The sequence below is a fragment of the Poromitra crassiceps genome, assembly GCF_964638095.1.
Source record: "Poromitra crassiceps genome assembly, chromosome: 16".
Taxonomy (NCBI): domain Eukaryota; kingdom Metazoa; phylum Chordata; class Actinopteri; order Beryciformes; family Melamphaidae; genus Poromitra; species Poromitra crassiceps.
In genome coordinates, this window is record NC_139645.1 from 8,354,171 (window position 1) to 8,361,318 (window position 7,148).

Below are 7,148 nucleotides of genomic sequence, written 5' to 3' on the forward strand. Positions count from 1 at the left end.
GAGGCAACAGTGCTACCCACTGAGCCACCGTGCCAGCATGCTACATTGCTACTACATGAAAGAAAACAAATGTGGCTCTTGTCGCTGTCATCTGCTCTGGGAGTCTTTTGTTTCTGACTGCGTTGCAAAGGACACTTGGAAGTGGAATCTACTGTAGAGAGACTCCATTCATCAGCATGCCTCATTGCCAATTCCTGTGCAAGAACTTGAGTCACACACCATAGTCTGCACAAAATGTGATTACAGAGGGAAGGAGATGTGCTGGACTGGGTATTAGCCAATAATTTATACTAGCCATCCAATAGGCCAGGGATACTCAACTTGCTTTGCCCGAGGGCCACTTTTGTAAAATGACAGGAGGTCAGGGGCCACTTAATAAACACAGATTAATATCAATTGTTCTGTTGGGGATTGTAGGTTTTTGGGGGTGTCAGCCGGGGGGTTTAAGTCTGACAATGTTGTGCACACAGGACAGTTGGTTAAGATAGTTAAGTACATAAGTGGCCAGGGCCGCTGGAAGTCACTTTAAGCAGGGGGTGCTGGGAGGAAGGGACTCTTTAATTACATTTGTAAAAAAATAAATAAAAAAAAAATCATCTCGCCACTAGGGGGTGCTGCAGCACCCGTACTTCCCGCGGCCCTGTAAGTGGCTGGCTGGCGCGCAGACGGCGGTATTTGACAATTTAGCTGGAGCTCAGTTCAACTTGATTTAACATTAGTTTTCATTGTGAATTAGAAAATGGTCGGGGGCCCACTCTGCACCCTATCGCGGGCCGCATCTGGCCCCCGGGTTGCAAGTTGAGTATCACTGCAATAGGCAGATATACATCAGATCGGCAATACGTCATTTTGTAGGCGGCACAAGTTCCCGCCCCCTTTTAGGGGGAAATCACAAGCCTCTCCAAAAAATTCTAGAAAAATAACTAATTTATTAATGACCCCAAAACACCATGACATTACAACTCGTCTGGCCATAGAATGGGCAAGATACACAGGAAATATGACTTTGACCCATCTCAAATCAGGTGACTCATGTCACATGTGATGTTCTTTTGTTTTTTTACAGCCCCGTGACTCGCGGAGCCCAGCGTCATTGTAGCCGGCCGGCTACTTGGCAGCTCCTACTAGACTGACGAGTCACAGGGACATGAGTCACATGATTTTAGATGGGTCAAATCATATTTCTGATGTATCTTGCCCATTCTATGGCCAGACGAGTTGTAATATATTGTCATGTCATGGTGTCTTTGGGGTCATTAATAAATGAGATTGTTATTTTTCTATAATTTTTTCGTGCTATTTTGCATTGAAGTCACCGGGGAGAGGCTTGTGTTTACCCCCTAAAAGGGGGCGAGGCATAATTGCCGATCTGATGTATAGTTCTTCTTGATTTGGTTATTCTGGCCCAGCAATGGCTATCTATGCATTCATTCTTGAAGTATGGATCTTGCATTATGACAAATCCACTTTTTTTCCCCCCCTCCAAATGTCAAATCACTTCATAATGTCAAATACAAATTCATGTCAATCTTTTTGCTCTCAAACCCACGTGCAGGAAAGCAGAGAGAGATGGTGATCTCACTGGATCAGATGTTCCTCCTCTGATTGAATAAGGTGTGGTAACGAGTGACGTCCGTGTAGCCCTGAAACGAACATCTCTGCATACACAGTGCTCTCTGTTTCCTCCATCTCCATCATGGCACATGGTGTTCCACGCTTTGCAGACTATTTTGCTCCCATTTGCATTTCTGTTTGATCTCGTTCGAGAAGCTTGTGTTCAGTGCGCTTTTCCATCAAATGTTAAATGTTATGCACAGCGTGTCGCCTTGGTTATACAAGAAATCGCCATTTTTTTTTATTTTTTTTTCAAAATCATCGTCTTCTCCTTCATCATCACTCGAGCCATTAGTGGTCTTATGTGGAACACATATTATTAGTAATCATAATCACGCAGGGCATGGCATCTCATTACAAGCAATGCAGAAAATGTTAATTTTCCTCAGCCTTGTAAATCAGTCGAGGGATGCATAACAGTTGAAGTGCTTCATCGGCGGCTCTCAACCAATAAATTATGTTCAAGTTGTATTAGAGTGTTTGGCACCCATGTCTCGGGAGAAAAGGGAACACTCATTGCCGCAACCATATTTTTGAGGATATCGATTAAAGTGTAAATGTGTCTATGATTTTTAGCTTCAGTAAAAGCCTCGTGACAGGCCAAACGGCCATATAAATTAATATTATTGACATTCAAACAGAAATACTGTGAGCGTGTGTGTGCGTCGGCTGTACTCGGCGCACAGTCGTGCACGCAAACACGTGGAGATCACCGATGTATCTCTGATATTTCTCCCCGTTTTCCTTTCTACAGACAGACGGCGATTCAAAGTAATATACATGGTCAACATTAGAAAGATTGCTTGCATAATTACATTTTAAGTCCAGCATTGTCGCTGTCATACATGGGTGTGGTGTTTAGCACACAAGATACCAAGCAACTATAGCAGACGACAGATTGATTCTGTGTCTAATCTTGGTAATTCAAATTTAAAAATGGACTCGGAAAGTATTCTGTCTTTTTTATTGTTATTATTTTGGGGCATTTTTGTTGCCTTTATTGGACAGGACAGTAGGCAGACAGCAAAGGTGGGAGAGAGAGAGGGGATGACATGCAGCAAAGGACCACAGGTCGGATTCGAACCCGCGTCGGCCGTGCGGAGGACTTGAGCCTTTGTGGTCCACATTCTACCAGGTGAGCCATGTCCCTTCTCTGTGAGTTTTAAAATGCTTGAATCTGTAATGATAGACCAGTCTTAATGATAGACCAGTCTTACTTGTCTCCAGCATATTTGCCAATGTTTGAGTGGAGAAAGGAAAGCTATGAGTCATGACAGCTTTTGCACACTCTTGCAGTTTTTCAACCCAATTCCCCAACGCCATTGTAGCTGGGGGGGAAAAAAATAAAGTTATGCGAGTCAGTAATTGGAGAAAATTGTTACAGGGATAATGTCACTCAAGTGATCCAGTGATTGCTGTAAATCTACCGGTACAGTAAATCAAAGCTATTGTTGATAATTATATGGTGGACACAAGAATCCTTTACCTTTGTGATTTACTATTGTTCTTCAATGCATTATTCCTTGTTAGGTTAATGCAATTTTCTATGTCTGAAAACATTTTGCGTGGTTTGATTTATTCTCTTATCTGGTTGATTGAACTCACCGGACCTGTTTCTCTCTCCGCCAATTTGGTGGAGCGATTTCACCTATTAATACGAGTGCTCCGTCACTTCCGGTTCTGTCGGGCTCTGGGCTGAAACGGAGAACTCTAGTGTGGCCACGACCACGATAGCAACAGCTGGGTTCTTCCCTCACAGTGAGAGCAGTCTCTTTCCTCAGCAAAGGATAGAAAGAAGCCTGCTCGTAAACGACCTCTGAGGCCAGCTCACACATGTTCTGCTGAGACAGTGTCTTTCTCAGGGACTACATTATATGAATCAGAATCAGAATCAGAATCACTTTTATTGCCACAGCATGCAAGTTACATAAGAGGAATTTGTCTTAGTGTCTGTTTGCAGCGTAGCGGTCACATCAATATACAGAGATAAGAAGTAGGAAGATAACTAACGGCAATCGCAAGGTTGCAAGTGCAATCAAATCGAGTAAATATATATTATGTACATGAGTGGTGAAGTGTTCTGTGGATGATAAATATGAATTTACGTTGGATTTACATGAGATTTACAGACTGAGTTAAATAGACGTTAAATAGGCAGTGGATTTACATGAATTTACAGTCGGAGTTAAATAATAGTTTACATTGAATGTACATGAAATTTACAGGCTAAGCTAAGCTCTTGCATCCAGCTCTTGAACAGGGCAGTCGCTTTATTTCTCGCTCTCCCTTATCTCCCTTCTTTCCCTCTGCCTGCAACAACTCCCAGGGCAAACTTGCATTCGTCTACTCGAAATGACAAATATGGATTTATTGGATTTAAGCTGGTCTCTCAACGCAAATCAACTAAACCTTTTGGGGTCCGAGGAACCCCCACCCTCTGCCCAGACGGATTTCGCCGCGGGACACGGGAAGACAACAGCGATTGACCCTAGGCTGTGACGTCATGAAAATTGAGATGGGCGGTCAGTGAATTTGAACTGTGAATTTGAACTGTGAAAAATGGATTATATCTGGATATATCAGAGAAATTCCACTGATCTGCAATAAGGAGAATATGAACTAATGTTGGCAATCAGAGACTTGACACCTGCTGTTGACTTTCTGGTCTGTGTGACCCTGGTCTGTGTGACGGAAAGGAATTCCAGGCAACCAAAACATTTCATCCTAATCTGGACTCTCTACTGCCAAGGACGCAGCTCTCCTGATATTTTCGTCTGCAACTGAGCTCTTCCCCCCCCCAAACCCCCCGTCTTGTTCAGCTCTTGCACCATCCAGCCCACCCCCCCCCCCCCCCTCTCCCTCTTCCTCCGATATACATCCATCTGGCGCTGATCACAGCGAGCCACTTGCGTTGTTTGAGGAGCTAATGCAACGGTGGCGCTGCGCACGTGGCGACCCGGCTGAGGGCAGTAGATGGTCCTTTGGAATCTGTACATAATGCAACAAATGTTTATGTATTGTATAATATTGAAGTGCGCCTTTATTACTTTAAAACTAGTAATAATGTATCTCAATTCTGAAGTGTGCCGTTATTACTAATCTCAAACTAGTAATGATGTTGTAATTATCCACTACTGTCTGATGTGAACCAAAGTGCCCTTCTGGGACATACGAATAAACTTGAACTTGAACTTGAACTTGAACTTAAGTTAAATAGGCATTAAATGTGCAGGGAATTTACATGAATGTACAGTCCCAGTTAGACAGGCATTAAATTAGATATGAGTTCCAGTTTTATGGGGGGGGGGGGAAGTTCAGTTGAGTTTAGGAGGAGGTAGTGAGTTTGTGTGTATGTGTGTGTGGGGGGGGGGGGGGTTGTTGGTGGCCCTTGTTGGTGGCCCTTGGCGGAAGGGGTTTCCGGGCCTTGTTGGTGAGGCTGATGGCGGTTGGGAAGAAGCTGGTCTTGTGGCGGGTGGCTCTGGTCTTGGCAGACCTCAGTCTCTTGTCGTGGGGGAGTGTCTTAAAGAGTTTGTGGCCAGGGTGGGAGGGGTCAGCCATGATTTTGCCAGACCGCTTCAGTGTCCTGGCTGCATGCAGGTCCTGGAGGGATGGCAGGTTGCATCCGATTATCTTCTCAAGAATGAATGAAGAAGAAGGCTGCATAATAGTGGTAGTAGTCACACAATTCCAAACGACAGAAAATCTGAAATGCACCTTTACGACTACAAATATGGTAGCAGGAGGATTTGTGGAGGGCAGTTGAGGCTCTAGCTAGTTTCCTCTGAGGCAATGTTGAAGGTCGGCTCACTTGAGTCCTTGATCATGTGAAATCCTCCCCGTCAAGCACAGACGGATTGACACAAGGATCCGACAAGGAGGCGGGACGCTGCACAAATCCATCCTGGTTATCTGCAGTTCCCTCTGAGCTTAGCTTACTCACAGCAGTTTTGTACCACTTCGACCTTTGCATTTGCGGTGGAAAGAAGGTTGGGGCAGCTGTTGAATTCAAATAAACACATAGAGACACTGCGTAGCGCGTCATCGTTCAGAAACCACGCCCAAAACGGGGGGAAACAAAAACTCCCCCCCCAATCCTGGCGTTCTCCTATGTCACGTGTTGCACACAAAGATCATATATACGGAAGATGAACACTCCAACTTACTTTCTTGATAGCTAGAGCCACATTTTTCTTCTCGCCAATTCTCAACAGCTTCCTCGTTTTGCTTGGGAGTACAAAAAAAACTTTAATTGGCGATTTTTTTTTACATTTGTTGTCTGCGCAGCCCCACCACACAACAGCCTTTAGCTATGTTTAATTCAAGGAAAATGACGCTGGTGTTTGGAAGTGAATGGAGAGCTTTCCCCCGTGATGGCCGTGGCCTATTTCATGCAGTCTCTCTATGGCTCTTGTCGCCGCTACTGGCCCTGCTCATCCGGTCGCTCATCGTCGCCCCCTGGCCCTTCATCCCCACTTTTGTTTCCTTCCTCTTTTCGGACGGTACCACCGCTGCACACGTCCCCGCAGAACTTTCATATCACTTACAGTCTCTTCTTCTTCTTCTTCTTCTTCTTCTTTTGTCTCGTTTTCCTGAACTTTGGAACATTTAAAGATTCAATTAAGAAGATTTAAAGAGTCAACCTTAATTGACCTCGTTTGTGCTTTATTTTCTTCTTGTCTCTTGATCTACTGTCCATAACTCTGTCAATGTTTGTAATTCCGTCAATGTTTTGGTAGCTTTTGGTAACTCATTTTGGCTAATTTTGGCTTGTTTGTTAAATTGAGATCTGGTTAATTGGTAATTCAGTTAAATGCTAAAGACACAATTTTCTGACCTTAACCTAGGTTGTGATTATGTTGCTTTATCTATAGAGGTTCCCCAACTTTTTTGGCTTCAGTACCCCCTTTACCCAACTACAACATTTTGCTTAGAAAACTGCAAGAGAAAGCTATGATGCAATGAATGAATGATAACCCACCTTTTGAAGAATGTAACATTTCAAAATAAGAAATGGAGTGAAAGAGTTTCAGTTAGAGCCTCCTGGACAGATTTTAATGTTTCATTTATTTTCATTGTTTATTCTGACATTTTTCCATTTTCCACTTTCTCTCAAGTGCACCCTGTAGTACCCCCACATACCCCTAGGGGTACGCGTACAACAGTTTGGCAACCACTGCTGTAGGTCAATGAAAGTGTTCTGATTTGATGCGCACCACGGTGTCTCTGAGCTGCTGCGGGTACTTGAAGTTGCTTTGGAAAGCTGTTTGCGTGTGTCTTTTGCTTTGTGCCTGTGGTCACTGTGGTGGTAAATATGTATTTGCTCGTACATGGTGTGAAAGGGCACTGTGCTGGTTGATCTGTGTGGACGTTTCTGCGGGTTTGCTGTTGAAATCAGTTTGTAGATTGTTATTTTGGCCTTGGTGGGGGAGGTTATGCCGGTACAGTAACAGCCATAACCTATTCACCTTATGCAGCCCCGCCCACTTGCCCCATTGTATCGCGACTTCCTGTTCAAAACTCCGGCTGTTTTACCT